This window comes from Lycorma delicatula, chromosome 1, assembly GCF_047948215.1.
Source record: "Lycorma delicatula isolate Av1 chromosome 1, ASM4794821v1, whole genome shotgun sequence".
Classification (NCBI taxonomy): domain Eukaryota; kingdom Metazoa; phylum Arthropoda; class Insecta; order Hemiptera; family Fulgoridae; genus Lycorma; species Lycorma delicatula.
The window spans coordinates 50,658,221-50,680,900 of record NC_134455.1 but is presented as its reverse complement, the minus strand read 5'-3'; the positions used below and the strand labels follow the sequence as shown (position 1 = coordinate 50,680,900).

Below are 22,680 nucleotides of genomic sequence, written 5' to 3'. Positions count from 1 at the left end.
AAGATTTCCTAAAATACCAAGGTGGCGCACGAAATGACCCGACATTTGTTTTGGCAATAATTGTTTAGGTTAATAATCATTAATAATTTTTATGTTGGCAGAAGTGACAGCAGAGCATGAATACTAATTTCTTCTTTTTCGGAGTGCGCTGTTTGTGTACTGTTCTAAGGTGGCTGACAAAGGAAGACCGACTGTTGAACAGCGCATAAAGACTATGTTGTTTTTATGTGAAAGGAAAAGTGTGGTGCTTATAGAAAGACGGTTTCGTTCCCCTTTTCCAATTCGGTTGTCACCCTCATTTAAAACAATACGTAGACTTTACGAAAAATGTAATAATGATGGTTCAGTATTTGAGAGTAAGCGCGAACGGCCTGCCGATATTCGTTCTCCACAGAATGTCGAAGCTGTCAGAGCAACGTTGCTGAGAAGCTCGGGCAAATCAACAAGAAAATTATCAGCACGACTTGGGATTTCTAGGCCATCTGTGCAGCGAATTTTAAAAACTGATTTGCATTTGTATCCGTAGTAAATAACAGTTTTGTCTAAATTAACGGTTGACAACAAACATCAAAGAATGAATCGATGACGGGCTGTGTATTAAGACATATTGTTGAACAATGTTTGGTTTTCAAATGAGGCATATTTTCACCTAGACGAGGTTGTTAATAAACAAAATGAGCGTTTTTGGGCTTCCGAAAATCCACGCATGCTTCATAAAAAAGTGCATCACGCTCCAAGAATTACGGTACGAGCCTCTATCTCAAGTCAAGTCAAGTCAAGTCTATTGGGTCATTCTTTTTTGGAAAGTGAATAGTGACCGTTATTTAAATATGCTGCGTAATAATTTTGCCCCTCAGCTTCTTTCAAAAGGGGTTCGATTAGAAAACGAGTGGTTCATATAGGATGGAGACAGACTGCTCGCAGCTAATGTTGTTTAAAATTTTCTGCGTGAAAATTTTAACGCAAATGTCATTTCAAACTGATTTCCTAATCCTTTTGCGCGTGGACAGAACTGGCTCCCGAATTTGAATGCGTGTGATTAATTTCTTTGGGGATTTCTAAAGGAAAACATTTTCCCTAACCGTCCTCTAACAACGATAGAACTCCGAGAGCTGATCATTAAGACGAACAACGAGATAACCGAGGATGTCGTCGAGTTTTTAACCACGTAGGAGTTCGTATTGAAGTTGCTGCGTATTGGGAAGTCATATTGAACACGTGAGAAACAGAACATAAATTTCAGGTACATAGTAAGCGCGTTGTATTTTACTTTTCTGTATTGCGATTCAAATAAATATTCTTTAACAAAACCAAATGTTGGACCATTTCGTACGCCACCCTGTTCAACCTTACTTAGAATTATTTCATAAAAATATTTACACTTTAGAGTCTTTTCGCACATATCGCAGAGTAGTATTCTAATTTCATCTTTCTCCAATAATAATATAACTTATTGTATAACCAGTAATGTTTTTAAATAAATTTTACAAATTTTACTTACAGTTTATGTACTATTACTAATCGATATACTGTAAGAAATCTGCAATAACAATAACAACATAAATAACATTTTAATATTTATCAGAAATATTTTGCTGTTTCGAAAAGTAAAAAAAACATTTTTATTGTAATTTTATTTTTATTTTTATTTATGATTTACAACTTTGTGATATCTTTATTCCTTGTTATTATTATTCAAATCTCTTTGAATTGTTCTTAATATTGGTTGATTTTCCTCTATATGAAAAAAAAATATTTACCATCCTTTTTAGAAAACGTATGTATCGTCAAAGAATAATACATATCCGTACTCAATATTTCTTTAGAGTCTGTTTTTCCTTTGTGTTTAAATAAAAGAAATATATCATATTATTTTGTAATCGTACTATTTCTTTTTTCTCAAATACAAAAAATAGGAAAAGACGCAATAACAGTGTTACACAAACGATCTTAAGAAAACTTTTTCCAAATAAAGTGAGCTAGGAAAAATAGTGAACAAAACAAATTCTACAAATGTATCTGAGTGTAAAAATTGTCTTGTGTCTGATGAAAACCATGTTCCCATTGTGGGATTTGATAGCTTCTAAATGCGAAAAAGAACTCACGTAGAGTTGGATTGTTTTTTTTTGTTCCTTACAGATGCCTTTCATCTATTCCCCTATTTAATTTATATGTGTATTAAAAATTTCTAGAAATTTACTGAAAATATTAAATTAAAAATTAATACTCAGAATTTCTTTTATTAGAAGTAGTCGGATATATAATAATTATATATACGTATAATAATATATAATGCAATGGCTTTTTTCATTCTAATTATTATTGGTATAATTATTACACATAACGTGATTATTGACATCTAATGTAAAATTATTTATTTTTGTTTCATCGAAACTAAGTTTTAGTGTTTTTTTTCGTTTTTGTTGAATAGGTTTTTAAATTGAATATATTCACGTAGTAATCTGATTACCTTAGCTTGTCTCAACATTCTTCTAAAAATTTCTTATGTTCCTTATTTTTATCTAATAAAAATAGAAGCAGTCTAATTGACTGCTTAGGTTATTAACCAAAAATTTCAATAATATTGTATTATCAATCGAGATAAGTTGTTCAATTTCTGTAGTTTACTGGAATTGGTTTATTAAAAGTTTGCCTCACGCTGTTGGAATGTTATTCGAAATTCAAATATCTCAATTTTTTTAGATATATTTTCTGGGACGTTTATACTTTCCGGTTCCATTGAGTTTTAAGAAATGGAGTTATTAATCTCACCTAGGGCGCACTTTCTTATTAGAATAAGAGGTGCAATATTTTTTTGCAATTTTAAATTTTGGGCATTTGGAACAATAATTTAACTTACAAAAATTAATGTAGTCTGCTATTTTTCTCTTTTCGGTGATTTTTTCTAATTTGTTCCACATTTGTTGTAATAAATAAAAGTAATTCTGTCTCACGTGTTATGAACAAAGTATATTTTACTCTACTTTATCACTTTCCTCGTAGTCTCTCCTAGACCTTTTGGTTTATGGACTTCAAAATCATTTATCATCTAACTCTTTTTTCCTTCTTGCACGTCTATTCGTATTAAGCAGACGTATATTTTCCATCTAATTTCTTTTCAGCTTTCTCCTTCTCATGAGTGCATTTAATTCCAGTCTAATTTTCTAATATTTTCTTTTTCTGATACCGCCCAAATATTTCATTCTGGACAATTCGATCCTATCCTCATTTTAATTACAATTATAATTTTTTATGGTTTTTATTTTTATTGGTTTTGTAGTTGTTGTTTGGTAGTCTTGTTGTGTTTGTTTGTCTCATTTGCATAAAACAAATAAATAAAGAAACTATGTACTAATTATTTTTAGCTTCGTTTTATAAATCAGAACGATTAGTAATATAGAATAAACGTAACTTATCGATAGGGTTTTATTTTAAAAAACATAGAATATTTGAATAAAATAAAATATTTTTAAGATGTTAATTATATCAACATTAAAAATAAATTTTCTCTCGTTTATTGTGAACACGAAGAACATCTGATCAAACAAATTTACCCAAATCTCATTCGTCCAAATTCAGAAAAAATAGCTAAACTAGAAATTAAAAAAAAAAAGAAGAATGCTTGGGAAAGTATGATAATAAAAAAAAAGTAATAAATTTTGAAAACAATCGTTATGATGTTTTACATTAAAGCCTATGTTCAGTGCCTTATTTCTTTAATGATCTAGCTGAATTATTTTTATTTATAATTTATTGGATTTATTTACAACCTTCACTTTACATCGGACTCTAAAAGCTCGTCTATTTCAATCGAATACGTCCTCCCATCAAGTTTCGATGTATCATAGAGTCCAAAAAGACATCCCTTCGAATTTAGTCTTCTACGATTCTTCGGAGTCTTATGGGTCTTCCACGTTTTCGTCACTTAGCTGAAATCCATGAACAAAATAACTGGCGGATTCTTGAATCAAGCATTTGCCGTAAAAGGGCATACCGTGTCAGCTGTTCTCCTCCACTTCTCCATCAGTGGCTTCTCCAGCCTCATCTTGTACTTTCGTCATTTTTAACCCTACCAAGAATATGAAGGTACAACAATGTTTCCAGAAGCCAATATGTATCGATTTGATCTTTTTTTCCAATTGCTTTTAATTTTCAAATCCGTACAACGTATTACTTTCAGTACAGATTGTAAAGATTCTGAACCTGACCAAGAAATATGTTTACTACGTTAAAAGGATGGCTTTCATGTCCGATCTTATTCAATATTCTCTACCATCAGATGGTTTTGAAGTAAGAGTGACACTCACATACTTAAATTCTTTGGTAACTTGTGTAACTTGTAACATTCAATAAAAATAATATTCTCGTCATCTCCCCCAACTATATATACATTTTTTTTTTTTAAACTGATTCCTATCTCCAACTTTTATGTTTATCACCATTTTTTTATGCCACATGTCTGCCATTAGACCTACCATCAGCAATAATTACTTGACCATCACCAAATAAAATCTTTGAAATATTCCTACCGTCACGATAACCCCGGCTATCATTCTTATACTGTTATTAAGTTGAGCATCAATTCTGTGAACATAAGTGCTGTTAAGCCACACTAATATTGGTGCACAATATTCTGCAGCCGAAAAGACAAGATTCAGAGATGATGTGCGCAAAATGGAAGCCGATGCTCCCCACGTTGTTCCAGAGAGCTTATGTATAATGTTGTTTTTCCCTTTCAATTTCTCTGCAGTTTTCATTAGGTGCTCCTTAAATGAAAGCGTTCTATTAAGTGTCAGGCCTAAGTATTTTGGTGTCTTATTGTGAAAGACATGTATTCTCGAATAGAATTTTAAACTCCCTATTAGCGAACTTGTTACATAGATGGAAGCACGACACTTATGTTTTACTAGCATTTGGTTTGAGGCGCCACCTTCGGAAGTACCTTCCCAGTTTCTCCAGGTCGGCCATCAGGAGCTCCTCCGACACTTGACAACAAAATGATAAACATTTTGTTGTTAGCACCCAGTCATCGGCGTAGCCATACGTTTTAGATGTTGTCTCTGGCATGTCTGCAACATAGAGGCTGAAAAGGAGAGGCGCAAGTACCGGCCCTTATGGCAGGCCATTCTTTAGTTTCCTTGATGAGTTTATATCGGATCCCATGATAACTTGGAACATTCTGTCGTTCAACATGTTATTAAGGAAGCGAGCTGTTAATATGCATGGGATTACACGGAGGACCTTACATATCATGCCTTCTTTCCAGCTGTCGTAAGCGGCTGATAAATTAATGAATGCAGTAGGGGTTTTAAGATTTCTTTGGAACCCCGCTTCATTGTACGTTATAAGCGAGAGAACTTGGTCGGTGCAACTTCGTTTTGGGTAAATCCTGCTTGTTCAATCGGTATAACATCAAATATTGTGTGACAGATTCTGTTGTAGATAAGCCTTTCTAGTAATTTATATGTCACTGATAGCAATGCTATAAGCCTGTAGCTCTTAGGTAAGATGGCTACTATCTTCGATTGTTTGAACTCTCTGGATACGCTACCGATCTGCATTATGTCAGTGAAGAATCTGGCCAGCCAAAGTTTTGCGTATTTTCCGCAGTTCAACAGGAATTCTAGATTGATGTCATCGAATCCTGGTGGTTTTTCTGGAGCGACATCTTTGAGCGACGACTCAATATCTTCAAGTGTAAAAGGGTGAGCGTACTCAGTCTATCTCGCCTTTCTCCTCAAGTTTCTTAGTTCACGTTTTATCTCAATTGTGTGCGTCCTGTCGCTTGGTTCTATGGACGTTGCCACTACGTAGCACGCTACGGTGTTTGAAGAGACATTTGCTTTTTGTCTCTGAATAGGAGCTCCGCCTCCTAATTTTCTTAGCAGAGTCCAGGCATGATGACTCGAGGTCTGAATGTTCAGGCTTCCCACTGTTTCTGACCATTTCTGTTGTCTTGCAGCATCGAGGCTATGGAGAAGCTCGTCTGTCATCTCTTGGTCGCCCTCTCAAGGAAGCTTAGGTAGATAGCTTCGCTGTTTTGGGACCACCCTGGGATATACTATCTGCGAAACCCTCTAGGGATGCACTTCTTAGCGGTACTTGTTACTGCTCCAATAAATCTGCTATAGTTTTTGGTGATTGGTGGTATCTAACCTAGGCATTTATTCAGATCCCTAGACAAATTTTTCCCATTAGCCTTTTTGAAGTTCCATCAAGCGCGGGGTACAGAGGTCACGGTGAAATTTGGCTACCTGCCTCTACAATAACTGGATACCGCTGGCTGTGGGAAAAGTTGCAGAGAACTTTTCGGGACGATCTTTGCTGTCAGTTGAGGTTAGAAATAGATCCGGGTTATACTCCCGCTTCCAAGCCGCTGATTTTAAAGTAAATCGTTCTTTAGAATCAAAGACAAGACTAAGATTCTCATCCTCAGCCCATCTCACCAGAGCTTCCCCGTTTGCATCACAATCCTTATATTTCCAATGCCTGTGGTGGCTATTTAGATCATCCAAGTATAATTTAATTTTTTATATTTAATTCAGTGATATTAACAGAAGCGCGTGCGCATACCATATTTCATTCGCGCGGGTATGGCGGTACTAGCGGCCACTTTAAATAAATTTTTGCACTTTAAATGCTGTTTATTTATTTAATTCTACCATTCACCTGTGACGTCACAACATAGCAGATGACTATAGCAGTAATCCGGCCGCTAAGTGGGATGTGGGGTGTGTAAGTGAGGGTGGCTGGATTAAGACCCCACTTTGATGGGGAACAATTTCGTGGATCCAACGAGATGCTAATAGAAAAACTGCATAGAAAGACATCCACTGCCTTCTATAACGTTTGAAAATTATTACTATTTTTTTGAAGGATCGCAATCCTTCAAAAAGGAATCCTTCAGCAAAAAGAACACAAAGGTGTTTTTTTTATAATTGTTCAAAAACTAGTAAAAAAAAAAGTTGCAACGAAAATCACCTCTTTTCCTGCCTTCTACAACTCTTCAAAATTAAAACCATTTTTAGGGATGTGGGTGAAATCTATCAAAAAAACCTTTTTTTACAAAAGTTGTTTATAAATATTCACAAAATTATCAAAAAAAACCTAATTATGCAAAATCTGGAGACGATTTTTAAAATTAGGTATTAATTCCTTATATGTAGAAGTAAACTGACCAAGTTTGGTCAAAATTGATCTAGTAGTTCTGGAGATATAAGGCGATTTCTAGGTCAACACCGAAAACCATTTTGTGGCGTGGGGGTGAAGTTTAGCAAAAAACATTTTTACAAAAGTTTTTTATTAGTGTTATGTTTATAGAGGAAACCTCCACAATAATCCTCGATAAACATTCTATTTATCCCGGAACTTTAGACTTCTATTCCTGATTTCACCAAGAATATTCCTCATGAACAACTTGTGGGAGTCTTTGAGAATAAAAAGAAACGCATTCAGTATGTGTGGATATTCAGGGGAACAACTACTATAAGGTATTTCGATGTTATGTTTTATTGTAGTGCATGACAGATGTATAGTTACTTTCAGTACGCATATATATATATATATATAATTTATTTTTTATTTATCCATTTTTATTTACAAATTCTTTAGCATCTACTGATGATTATTAGACTATTAAAGTGGCGATCTAGTAACAAATTTTAAATAAAGTTTGTTTTTATGAACGTTCTTTGAGAGTTTTCGTTTTTCCAGTTTACTTTATTTTTATAAAATTAAACCAGAGATTTAGCAGTATTAAGTATTCTTACAAGTCAATTATTATAATTTAAAAATTTCATTGAATTACTCGGGAAATTTTATTTTGTAACTGGAATATAAAATTCTGTATAATTATTTATACGATAGTACTTGACTTTAATTACAGTAAAAGAAATTTGTAAAAATGAATTGTTATAAAATTTACGTAATAAAATTTTGAATGGCTTGTTTTATTTTCTAAACTATCGTAAAGTAATAAAACTTTTTGATAAATAAATATTGATACTACTATGTAAGAAATAAATCTTATATAGTTACCAAAATACAATTAATTTAAAGTTTATAAAAAAAACTTCTTTTTAATATCATAAATAATTTTGCTTCATTTTCGCCAAATTTACAACCAGCATAAATTTGATTAATAAAAATAACTGCATTTTTCGATAATTTAATTACTATCAGAGTATTTTAGATCTACTTATAAAATAAACTAAGTAGTATGAGGAATATAAGAAACATCAGTTTATGTGTTGTTTCCTAAGTTAATAATTTTTGCAACTCTTTAATAATCTTCTTATACGAAATGCTATTTTTTATACTTAATGTGTTTGTAGGATCCATAACCCAACTGCTGTAGATGATCTCTGATGAACATAGTTCATTTATGATTGTAAAATTTCCATTTCTAATAGAATAAGCTTATTAGAGAATACAGAACTTCAAGCTTATAAGAAAATATAAGAAAAGGTATGGTTTCCCACTGCTTTAGATTTGAAGGCAAATATACGATTTCATGTCAACAATCAAGCTCTTCGAAATGATGGACATTTTTGTCCTAAAGCGATACATTCTTTATTCTCATGAAGACTGTATATCATAATCTTTATGTGACCTATAACTACGTTTTTATTTTTTAATTGCCATACAGTCAATTAAGGTGTACGTATTATATAATGATTTTGTCTTCGTGAATTCACTAAAATCGTCTAGGCAATAAATATTTTAATAAAAAAAGTTTTATTTTAATTATAATTCATAAATATGTATTGACGTGATAATGAACACACGTATGTGTGTGGTATTTCTTACTTGGATTTAATGTTCTTGAAAAGTTGAGAACACGCACACACACACACACACACACACACACACACACAAACACACATTTAAATACTGAAGTTAATATCTACAGTTAAATAAGTATTATAATAAACATTAGCAATTATATGTACTCGTAGTTTCGTTTCTAGGGTGAAAGCAGTTTTTGATAGTTTTATTTTGTGATATTCTGATCCTTGCCAACAAATAATTTTGCCAGTATTTCGTCGTTTACGGAGAGAAAGCGGTATTCTGAAGTTTCTGTTGAAGTGGTTTTTACATATGTCGTTGATTGACAACAGCATAAAGAGTAAGAATTTTGGTACAGGAAGTAACTCTATCGCCTAGCTTCAACTGACTTTAATACAATTCCTTTTCATTTATTTCCTATTTCTAACAACTATTTATTAATGAAAGATAGCTTTTGCAATTATTTTATTTTATTATTTTTTTTCTAGTTAATTAATAATAATTTTTAACGATTGATTCTACGTATTATTGCGTATAATTATTTCAGATAATTTGAAATAAAATATTTGAAAATAATTATTTTGTTTTTAACTCCTATAGCTAGTATGTTACACCATCTATAACATCAGTGCCAAATATAACAGTTGATGGAGAAAGGATTTTATTCCTACTCACTTATAAAAGCATCAAACAGCTTCGTCAGATTGTTTCACGTTGTTTGAACAGTATGTGGTACGTTAGCGTCTGTGTAGACTATCTTATTTTAATTTATTATTACACTAAAAATAATTATTGATATACATATATATACTAGTAGCAATAACTGCAATTGTCCTTTAAATTCTGTGTATGTATTATAATTTTATAGTGAATTGTAAAATTATGTTGATTATTTCAGTAAATAAATAACATGGTTTAGAAAGTTATTAATTTTTATTTTTTGTTTTGATGATATCGCCACATAAGCGTGAAGTTTGTGAGTGGGTTATGGAATTTTGTAACGTATGAAAAATGCCATGTCTTACCGGGTCTTGATCCCGGAACCTCCGGATGAAAGACCGAGATGCTATCAGTCCGCCATGGAGATTGGTGAAGCGGTTTCCTATTAAGAATTAAGAATTAAGTTTTATTTTTTTTCAAAATGTTTATTGTATTTTTTTTCTTTTCGGTACTGTAATACAACACTTTTCTTAGCGTCTCTCTTTTCCTTTTATGTCAGTATATTTTAACTTTATTATGGCCTTTCTTCAGAATTTTTCTGTTAATACACTTATTTATTACATTATTAGATTAAAAAAGGATCTTTGTGAATTGCATTATCATTCATCCTTAAAATGTGATCCGTAGAAAGCCAATAAATGGCTTCCTCTTATGCATTGTTTTTTGTTTTCCTTTAAATTTCTGCTATTTTGTGGGAATGGAATTTATATATATATATATATATATATATATATATATATATATATAAGTACGTCGTCCCTGATAGGATCAAATGTTTTTCTTAAAATTCTCTTTTCTTTCTTTAGAATGTAAATAAAGGCTCTTGACGATCATTGTTAAACGTTCTATATCGCTTCATGCAATCCTTCTGGAAGAATCATCTTATTCAAATGCCTTTTATTTTGCAATTATACAGATAGATTTTTTTGCTGTACAGGTTTAGTGTTACACTTTAACCGAATTCAATTTTGTTCGTCCGATTTCTTAGGACTATTTTTTTTTCTAAGATATATGATACGATTGTTCATATATATTTTATATATATGTTTTTTTAGACTATTTTAGTTGGGCTAATTTTCCATATCTTATTTAAAATGGTTGTCGGGCGTACTTGATATTTGTCATACATCGTATGTTTTTAAAAAAAAAAAATATTTGTAAGCCTGTTTTCTGCTGTCTCTGTCGTAAGTTCTTTATTTTTTCTGTTGTCATTTTTGAATCGTTCGACAAGATAATCAAATCATCTGCTAATGTGAGATAGTAAATAATGTTAGGTCTTCCTTTGTTAGCTTTTAGAATAACAGTCTTTTGCTCTTCACATTTGTTTCTCTATTAGCAAATAACATTCTCCAAAAAACAATTCCAAGCTATTGGTGAAAGTTTATCACACTGGCTTATTCCTGTTTTGGGGGAAATGATAAGAAATTTACCTAAAAATTTTAATTTAGAAGTTGTGTTTTATTGGTTCTCTGATTGTATTACCAGGTTTTTATTCAAGCCGGATTATTTTCGTATTTCAAAAAGGGTCTTCAATCTACAGAAACGTGTTTTTTAAAAGTCAACAGTTACATAGTGTTTAGCTGTTTGTGTTTTCTACAAGTTTAACAGAAAGAATTTGTTTCACACAGCGATGTGTGAAACAAATCCGTAGTGCTTTAGACAGCATTTTGTTTGAAACATGTAACAATGATATTCCGCGATATTTTTTTGCATCTGCTTTGCCACCTTCTTTTGTGGAGAAGATGAATCAAAGGTGATCTACATTCACCTGGAATTTTTTCGTTTACTCATATTTAAAAAAAAATTATTTTTTCAAAATTTCGGATAATTTCTTCTGGTGCATATTTCAAAATTTATGGAATCTTCTTCAGATGCCTTAGTACTCTAATAATTTCGTTCACTTCATTTGTTTTTAGAGGTGGGAATCTAGTAAAACTCTTTCAGATGATTTTATTTTATATTTTATTTTTGTGGGAGATCACAATTTAATATTTTATCAAAGTATTCTACCAAACGTTTAGAGTTCTGATTTTTATTATGGATTAATTTTCCGTTTTCATTTTTAAAACTTAATTTCCAGCTAGGTAGCCTGTTAACTTCAACTTTTTGTTTGGTTGAAGTCTCCTGTGTTGCTCTTTTAGAAGATTTTTCTATTTTTTCCAGTAGTTCTTCGAAGTCCCTTCTTTCTTGCATAAGACTTTGACTGTTTTTCTTCTTTTAAAGTTCTGAAAGTCATCTGGAGTTTTGGTATATTTCCAATTTTCCAAAGTCCTAACTTTTGAGAAGATCTTCTTCGCAACTTTTGTTCTATCATCAATGTTTCTTTTTTGTAGTTAAAAGAGTTATTTTTTTACTGCTTCTTGATTCTTTAAGATATTTCTGACCGTATAGGTAAATTTAAAGTTTTAATTTTTTACTAGTGTCTTTTTAATTTTTTTATTTTATTTTCAAATATTTAAAATCTTTTAAATTCTTTTGGTATTACACTTTTTCTATTTGGGATAGACTTTAATTCTCTTAAGCAATGATCCAAGTCTACACATATGTTAGCTCCTTTTTGGACTTTTAACATTTATTATTTTGTTGTAATTAGCAATAATAGACAATAATTTAGCAATGATTATTAGACACACATATAATTATTATGTTATATGTAGACCTTAAAATTAGAGTGAGAAAAATCTCAGCAATTAATTTTAAATGTCATTACCAAATTTCTAGTCAATATATAAAGAATACAAATAAAAAAAATATTTACAAAATGGTTTTATGATTATCTATGGACAAAGTTAAAAATTCCTTAGATTGGTGTAATTAATGATTTGAATTACAAAATGAACATTAATAAAAAGTGGATTTTGTAAAATAACTAACGTTATGTCTTTTGTATTGTTTATTAGGATTTAAATTAAAATGTTTGGTTAAAGATCTAGTTGTATTTTTATAACATTGTTCCTTGGTTTTGTTATTTGTATTCACTTGCGTGTTTCAGGTGGATGTATTAATATTTTCTAAAAATTGTCGTCTAGAATTAAGAAATTCAATGAAGCATGTAAAGGTGGGAAACGTCTCATTTGACAACCTTTGCTTCCATAACCTTGAGGTGTTATGATCCCATTTAGATATTAGAAATTGGAAAAGGATAAATTCATATGTATTAACAGAAAGTTGCATCTCTTTAAACGAGTTTACATTTGAGGATATTTCATTAACAAAATATCTACAGATTCTCTTTTTACAGCATCTGATCTTAAAATTCATTTAGCATGGTGAAGAGCAATTAACATTTGTCAAACCGCACCTTGTTTAATTAATGGGCAAATAATAATTCTAGAGCAACAAGATAATTTTCATTTGTTATTGGAAGATGTTTAATAATAGCTAGACCTTCATTCTTTAAAAAAGAATGTAGATAGTGTAATTTTTTAATATTAGTGATCTCTTTTGTGAACAAAATCAGTAAATATATTAAAATAGTGCTGCCACTCTAACACATTTACCTTTAAATATAAGTATTGGCTTTAAATAGGCTGAAATTGAGTTTGTTTAATTGTGGCAGCTGAACTAATTTCTTGATCACATGATTTTTTTTACTATTATTTATTAAATGTTGCAATTTTCATTCTATAGTACACAAGTTTTCCTCGATTTGTTCATGATCTAATGATAAAACATCATCGTAAAAATCTAGTTCAAGTTTTGATTGAATAATGTCATACTTGCCTTGTAAATCAAAAAGATTTCTTAATTTAATTTGCTAGGCGTGACTATCACCTTGTGAAGAATAAAATTCTTTAGTAAACGTACAATTTTAATTATAGAGGCCTTTATTGACCCTCTTTGTTTAATTATTTGTTCCTTTCCCATAATAGTAATTTAAATTATTGTAAATTACTGATAATCTAAATTAAACATGAAAAAATTAAATTACATTACAATAATGATGATACAATGTAAATTAAATGTAAAATAAATTGAGATGTTACGTAAATGATGTAGAATTAGACACTGTGAGTCCCTTTATTCAGTAGATTACTGAATATAAAGATTCTTGAATGATGTTTCTTCAAAATGTAGATTTACATCCGTTCTGGTAGATTAAACATATGTCCGCATTCGGAGGACCAATAAAATTGTATGTCAGAAAATAGGTTGATTCTTTAAATAAATTAAGTGTTTATGATCTTGTGATTACAATAATTTTTATTGTAATGGTAAATATATTTATATGTATAACATTATTAAATTTATGTAAATTTATTGTATTAATAAATGTAATGAGACTTGTTGAGTCTTTAAGACTTGTAGTAGACGAGTAGAAGATTGAAATATATGACTTGAATAGGACTGTCTATGAAGTAAAGAGCTTGCTTGTATACTGTGTACGGTGCCGCTGAATCTTCAGGAGCCGAGTGAAACGTAAAGAGCTGAGTGATGCCGACAGGAGCCGAGTGCATCTGTAAGGAGCTGTGTGAATTGTACGGAGCCGCTAAATCGTCAGGAGCCGAGTGTGAATCCGACCGAAGCCGAGGATCTTTAATTTTTAAAAGTCCTAATTTAAATGAAAATTAATATACCTCATTAATAGTAAAATTTAAATCATATGAATGAAACCTAAGTTTATACATAGCCTAGGTGAAGTTAGCCTATCCACTACCTAAAACTCTAATTTTCTTAAAGCTAAGGAGTAACTTGAAAAATTTACAAAATAATTGTCAGATCTACCCGAACTAGCATGGAACTACCGATTGATTATAAAATGATACTCAACTTACGCTTTGGGTAGGTAAGTGTGAAGTTGCCTTACCCCTTGATTTTCCTTATATATGTAGGTAGGATTTCGTAATTAAAAAAGTATTGTCGGAACTATCGAAACTAACGTGTAAGTAACAATCAAAACAAAACAAAAAAATGCTGATAAACTATTTTAGAAGGCAAAGTTCTAGATGAAATTGTATATAAAAGATAAGGAAAAAGAAAAATTTACAGGAATTTTGAAACATAAATGAAATGAATAACGTTTAATTTATAGTCTTTTAAATTTCCTTATCTGCTAGAATTTTTAATAATTTCTTTATAAGAAACCATAAATAAAATATAAAATCAAAATTATTCACCTTAATATCTTGATAGAGATATAGTTACAACAATATTTTACTAAGCCGTAAAATTACTTTGCAACTTTTGCAAAATTAATTTAAGGCTCTAATTAATAATACTCGTATAATTGTTATTAATATAAGTAATTATAAGTTCCTAAGACTTAAAATTTTAGCATTTGCTAAATGGATGTATTAGTTGCGTTCAGTTGAGCGTAACAAGAATTTTTTGAATCAGAATTGGAATAATTAAAAAACAATTACAATAGCTATTAGCCAAGCTGCCTACAGTCAGCAACTAACTGCGCCACCGTGCGTTCTTACCAAAAGAAATTTTTATTATGTTATAAACTTGTGTCTATAATAATGTTCAGTGAGTTTTTTTTTCTGAGGATATTACTAAACAATTCATTTTTGCTACGAAGCAATATGCGCTCAATACAAAAACGTGCGTGAAGTAATCTTGAGTCAAGTAATTTATCAATTTCCTGCAATAAATTACTCTTATTCATGGACAGGTTTTACATTAAAATTTTAAAACTAAAAAGAAATTTTAACTTAACATTTCTTTCCAGTTAAAAACCTCCACACTTGCGTATAAGCTGAATACTACTACTATTGTACTATGTTACTACTACTGCTACTACTACAACTACTATAACTTACTACTAGTACTATTCCTTTACACTATTACTAACACTACTACAATTACTACTAATAATAGTAATAACAATTTTATTTGGAATAATTTATACGAATTTACTTGTATTTAATTCTTAACTTTATAAGCTTTATTTAAAATAAAAATGAAAAATTATATTCTCAATGAAGAGTACATCAAGTTAGGTCAGAACAGTTTAGAACATTATCATTTCAATATTTTTCATTCTTTTTAAAACAATATTTTATACGACTCATGAATTTACACCAAGATGCTACAGTCTTGTGCAAATTAATGTGAAGAGGAAAATTTTAGTTAGTTATGTTTTATCACTGATTCCAGATGTTTCCCTCCATTTCAAGTAATGCCTGAAAATATCCTGTTTTAAGAGGTTATCTGTACTGTTTATCTAATTTATTTTGATTTCATCTAATGTAAGTGATCTTGTGATTTCGTTAATAGATTTAAAAAAGTAGTAATGTGGATTTAACTCCTAAGAAAAGAACAATAATAACACTCAATGAATATACTCATACGACTCAAAGGCAGATAGCAGCAGAGTAAGGGTAAGGTTAGTCTAGATGTAGTTAATAAGATAGTTAGATAAAGTCGTGAGATGAGTACAATTTCACCTTAACGAAAAGAGCACTATGGAAGAAAACGTAAAACCACCTTAAAGTATGATGATATTTTACGTAGAATAAGTAAAATTAATCCTCACAAAAAAGTTATAAATTACAAAAAAACTTACAATTAGCTGGCATGAAGATTCACGATTCTACTGTACGCAGAAGACTTCTAGAAAGTGGTTGCAAAGCACAAAGCCCTATAAGAAAAAACTTCTTACGGATACCATGAAGAAGAAAAGGCTTCTTTGGGCCAAAAAATTCAAAAACTGGAGTCCTGGGACTTGGAAAAAGTCATCTTATAGTTAAGCGGGTAACGTGTGAGTAGAAGCGATGATGAGCCAAAACACATCAAACAACTTGTAAAGCATCCTTTCTAAGAAGATGTTTTGGGGATGCTTCAGCTGCTTTGAACCTAAAACTTTAGTACCCATCTCTGGGATGATGAACAGTAAAAATTACATTCCATTATTAAAAAATAGGGATCTACCAGAACTTCAAAAACTTTCAGATTTACCTGGAGTCGAAAACGCTGTTTTTCAACAAGATTCGTCCCCTCATCAAAGAATGTTAAGCTTTTCATGTCTCGAAAAGGGACTTAGCCTGGAAATTCATCAGACCTGAACCCAATTAAGAGTTTGTTAGCAATTTTGAAGAAAATACTGAGAAAAATGGACTGCACTACCAAAGAGAAGATGATTTCTACTGTGATAGATCACATCACAAATCATGTACGGTGTGGTTTCACTATCAAGATATTAACGAAATATGTAAAATCCTATAGATTCAATAGCTAAAAAAATTTAAATGATTATTCAAAAGCGAGTACTGAAAATTATTCATACTTAATTCATTAAGTACTGAAAAATACTATAATAAGCATTGTACATTCTTTATACTATAATTATCAATAAAGTTGATTATTTTTGAAAATATACTCTTGTTTTCATTAATCTGCACAAGACCGTACATTATTATTCTCATATGAATAACAGAAGTCTCCGGATATTCTTGCAACCTTCTGGATTCGGAGCCCGTCGGCAGCACTGTCCGTTGTTTGTGACGTGTGAGTAGGCGATGTCATGAATAGACTCAGGCCGACCATGCTTGAGCCGAGTGGTTAATTAAGACCCAACCACCAAAAAACAACAGCATCCACGGGTGAAGTATTCAAATCCGAATAAAGGCAAGTAAATCTATTTATTTGCCTATGTGGGGATTGGTACCCGAAAACTCTCGACTTCGAAACCAGCTGATTTGCGATGACGAGCATTACCACTGGATTAATCCGGCGGGTTAAATATAATGAAAGTAATAAATGTTACCTATAAAATAAGTAATTTCTGCAAAAATTAAGTAAACCGGAAATAGTTTGGGAGCTTTGTGATGGCCGATTGAAAGAATACAGAATAATGAGTACTACAATTGCTGTGAAGCTCGAATCTATTATCTGAGAGAAGAAATATGTATTTGCTTATACAACAAATAAAACAAAAAATTCGAACAAAATTCTCTGAAGAAAATCATCAGGTATTATGACTGGAATGCCTTATTAAGAATAGTCATAGGCTATGATTGGAGGGTTATAGACAAAATATAGGGCAAAAATACCCTAGATTTTACTATGAAGAACAATAGAAACAGATTGTTGGTTGAATTTATTGAGAAGAACAAGTTACTACCAGTTATGCCTTGCACAGAATCTTTTTCCGATTATTTATTGAAGACTGTTAAAGATGAATTAGAGAAAGAATGACGAGGATAAATAGAATAAATATAAGTAAATGAAGTTGGAATCTGAAAATAGTCAAAAGTGGAAGGTGATTTAAGACTTGACGAAAGATAAAATAATGCTTGAGTAGATAATGATTACATTGAAATCGAGAGAAAAGAGAATAACTTCCTATTGAAAGAATAAATAAATAAAAGGTATTTAATGATATTAAGTAATATATTTACAAAAAAAAAAAATTAATATAAACGTTTACTTGGTAATATGTTTAAGAAAACTACAGTTATAAAAATATGAATTTATTTTAAAACCAACATTATCATAAAAAAATTAACATATAATCCGTAGATTCTACCGACAAAGTTTGTATTAGCGTTTAATATTATTATTTTAGTTAAAATTACTTTATAATTTTGTTTTTAAAACAACATTTTGATTTTTTAAAATGGATATTATTCTTGAATTTAAAAAATTTAAACACCACTCAGTATGTAATAATTATTTTGAAAAACAATTATAGAGAAATTTAAATTTATAAACAATCTACTTCACTGAAATTGCTAAATTTGCTGTAAATAGGAGGATAAAAACAATTTAAACTACGCATATAGAATAGATAGCTTATTTAGGTATAGGATTTGTCAGTTCTAAACATACAAAACAGATTAAGCTAAAAATGACCATGTATTTCAACTGCACAGTATTACGTGATTTATACGACTAATATTAAAAACAGAAATATTTCAATCATATACATTCTTACAATGGAATTTTCAACTAATCGTTTGTTGTTTTTTTAGGATGTAAATTTTGCTACACGATTGAATAAAGAATATTGTAACACCGCATATATAAAATTAATATTTTACTATGACAAGTTTCATTAAATATTTTCATTATACACAAGAAAGTAAGCACAATTTTGTAATATTATCAAAAGATTTAGTTAAAATGACAAATATTATATTATTGTTTTAGTGTTTGTATTTTTTAATTTTTGAAACACGATGGACTTGAAAAATAAACATTCTTGTGCAGTTCTGCAAATGAAGACCGACTATTCGTTATTTTATTTCGTATAATTTTTTGCAAAAGAAATATAAAAATCATAAATTAAATGAAAAAATAAGAGCTATAATTTTTTTCTTTATTTAATGTTAAAAAATATTTTCTCTTATAATAGAATTAAATTATTATTATTATTATTATTATAACTGTAATTCGTTGAAATAATTAAAAATAGTTACAATTAAAAAAATAATTTACATACTATTTCGGAAAAAAAAAATAGAAAGAATTATTAAAAATGAAAATGTTTTGTAGTGAAAAGAATTGATGTAAAATTAAAAAGTTACAATTTTGTTGATAAATTGCCTCTTGACAACTTCCAGAAACGATGTCCATATTTATTGTCAGTTTTATTATCATAATACTTCTTCAACGGAAGATTGAAATTGTTATGTAACAAATAACTGTCAAATATTTTTGTGCTTATCAGAATTTTACTGTTTTAATTATATTCATCTTAATTATTCAAAATATATTTACTATATAAATATAAAATACCAAAATTATTATTAAAATTACGTTTAATTTTGTTAAGATAACCAGATAATGAGGACAAAGATGATAAATAGTCACATGCTGAACAGGATATAAGGAAAAAATTATTAAAATGGATCGAAGATTTACATATGTTATGTTGACATAAAAACTGTCAATTCAATGTTCTCCGAAATATTTTTTTTAAACATATGAAGTATGTGATGAAAAATCTCAAGATGTGTCTTTTATTTAAGAGGTGGTATAATTTAAAATTTCAATATTTTTCTTTTCTCAAAAAGTAGTCACCTTTCCTAATAAGCAAGTGGTTAGTTGAATTGTTGAAAAAAAAAATAGTTTTTGTTCTTCATTAACTAAATTAGCAAAAACACTAATTGAAATGGTACTTACTTTGTTCAGTTGATTCAGAAAATCAGTTAAGAATTTAAATACTGCATTTTAATTTTTACTCTTACCTAGATCACTGACAATAAAGAGCGATGACAATGAATAAATATAAGATTTCAATGATTTCGGTAAAGATAATATTTAAATTCCATTGAAATAACAATATTTCAGTATTATTTCCTTTATATTCTGCATTATTGCCAGAGCAAGAAAAAAGAATGAACAGTCATATTATAGCTGCATTAAACTAATCGAATAAAACGTACGTATTTACGTGTCCTGATGTATTCTAATAACATGAGCCAGCTGTTGGGAATACCCCATTTAAATATTTATTTATGGATAAACTGCGTACTGTTTACCAATTCAACCTTTTACTTTCACGTACACAAGAATAATAAAACTTATATTATTGCATAGCAGAGCCATTACGCCACATTATTTACAAGCAATTAACGTTAAAAAAAGTACCAGATAAAACTTTAGCTGGTGAAATATATATCTTTATTGCTTTTTTGGTGGAGATCTATCGTTTCATCCGAGTCCATTTAATTTATCTCAGGGGGATCAATATATCGAAAAGAGATTTGATTAATTTTGTCCAGCTGGGAGCTTAAAAATATATACAAATTTACGGTAAGTTCGTTTCAAGTTAAAATAATTTTTAACGAACTGATTATTGATAAAAGGGACGAACACACCTTTGTTGAAATATTTTTACACACACGCGTAGAAAGTTACTATCTGAATAAAATAGACGTATTGTTTTAACAAAAATTATCATTTTTATTCCCATACATTTTCGAATTACGGCAACAGGATAAAAACTAAATCGATAAAAAATGGAAAATGTTTAATAACTGTTGCTTTCAAGATAGAAATTATATAGGAAAATTAAAAAATTTTGAAGGAATCATCTTCTGACTAATGTACAAAGTTAATCATGTTTATCCGTAAAAAAGTACATAATTTAAATTAGAGACGGAAAGCAACACCCGTTAAAAAAAAAAAAAAACCCAGACAAAAGAAAAGAGAAAAACAACCAATTCTAATGGTAAATATTCTAGAATAAAGCGACGGAAAAATTTCTTAATGTAATCTACAACATGCTACTTTCAACTGATGTACAAGTAGCCTAATATGTTGTCGCAATTGGAAGGTGTTAAGGTGTCATACAACTCTTCAAAGGCGTTAGATCTAACCTTTTGCAGTGGTTGATGACTAAGTTGGCAAATTCACTGCTTGGTATTTCTATAAATACCAAGCAGTAAATTTGTAATAAACTTATAAAAATTACACACGTGTTGATTGTTCATACGTTCCATATCGTCTGTGTATACCATTTGGCATATGCCGGATGTTAGTTTGTTCTTTTAAGTTTTTTGTTTTTTTTAAAAGTCGTATTAACTGGTTTTATTTCGCTTTTAGCATACGTCATGGACAATTCCATCTACGCTGTGTTTTTATATTACTGTTGTTTAATTTTTAATTTTATTTTAAATATGTATATGTTTACTATATAAATATCGTATCCGGGCGCTTTAATCTAGTTTTAGTTTTTGTTTTGATATATGTTTTTTCTGAGCCATGATAACGTGAAAAAAAAAGAAAAATCGATTGATTTATGAATATAAAAAAATCACGGGTTTCATATGAAGATGAATAACATGACTATGCACATATATTCAATTTTAACGATATTAAAAATGACATAAAAACAACCGGCTCAAAGTAAGTTTATTTCATTGCTCAAACATATTATTTTGGGTCTGATATCGATCGCAAATTCATACCTAATCTCACCACCTTACTTAAAAAAATTAAATGCTGTAATTGCATCGCATCAGAGTTCGTTTTTTGGGGAGGTAAAGTGCTTCTATGTTTTGAAACACAAGATGGACGATTAAAATAATTGGGTACATTATGAAGTAAATGAGATCGACTGAACTAAGTGTTTCCTCAATGTGAACTTCTTACATCTGATTATTAAATATCCATTAATATAAACAGAAATAATCGAAATACTTTTCATCCACTCTTCAATGATCTAGTCAGAATGGAAATCCTTAAATACTCTCTCCATCTAAATACCTAGTCATGAGCGAAACTAAATATCGTAAAGTAGATGAAGAAATAAAATATACTCCTACAATGCCAAATGAAATCACTGGAGCTACAAATTTGATTTAATATAGCTGTTTTTAGAAGACGGTGAAGGTAGGAAATATTAATTGTATTGTGTTGATTTTCATTTGATTAATTAAAACTAGCCATATATTTTTCATTACCTCTATAAATTTTGTCCTAGAAAATCTCTGTAGTGTTATAAAACTGATGAACACTCAAAATAAAATTTTAAATGATAAAAGTCCAAAAGAATAAATCAAATAATCAATTATAACAATTTATATTTTTAGTAAATGTAAATCGTTATATTTATTAAAAATAAAACAGTTCTTAATCTTTAGGTTGTGTGCATTATCAGAGAAAATTTGTACATCGTTTGATATAAGATGAAATTTCCATATGGAAGTAATAAATAGTACACAGTTAGTAGTTTTGATTTTTGTACAGCCCTGTTTGACAGCCAAAGCAAGGCATTAGAAATTAATCAATGGTAAAAATATCTATAACTTTTTATTTTGAGTAAGCTAAAACCAACAAATTGAGGTTCATAGTAGGGAATGATAAATGATTATTTAATTAATATTTGGTTATTAATGTGGTAGAACATCAAATACAATTTTCAGCTGTTTATTATGTTGAAAATTTTTAAAAATATTATGATTATTAAAATATTAATTTCTGAAATTACTGAACTATTCTGTGTCAAAATCACACATTATGCTTTTATTAATTTAATTTTTATTCAATACATAAACAAATATACTTAGAAACCTCATAAATGTTTTGAAAAAAACTTCCAATGATGTTTACAATTCTAAGATTTACATACATTATGTCTTCTACTTCTGATAAATAACTGAATGAATCTACTTTTAAAAAGAGGACAATTCTTTCATATACAAAAAAAAAAAAAATAATATTTATTTTTAATAATAAATGTAAAATGCAGTTATTACCACAAAATATTAATTTATTGCT

The 22,680-nt window shown here is 29.7% G+C and overlaps 1 protein-coding gene across 1 annotated transcript in view; it reads right to left on the bottom strand.

Annotated features, from left to right (window-relative positions):
- LOC142318097 (pyrokinin-1 receptor-like) overlaps positions 1–19,752 on the bottom strand; it is a 147,306-nt gene extending 127,554 nt beyond the window's left edge. The window contains exon 1 of the mRNA XM_075354626.1: positions 19,579–19,752. The gene's annotated coding sequence lies outside the window, so the exon portion shown is untranslated. The remainder of the gene's footprint in view (positions 1–19,578) is intronic.
- Between the last annotated feature and the right edge of the window lie 2,928 nt (positions 19,753–22,680).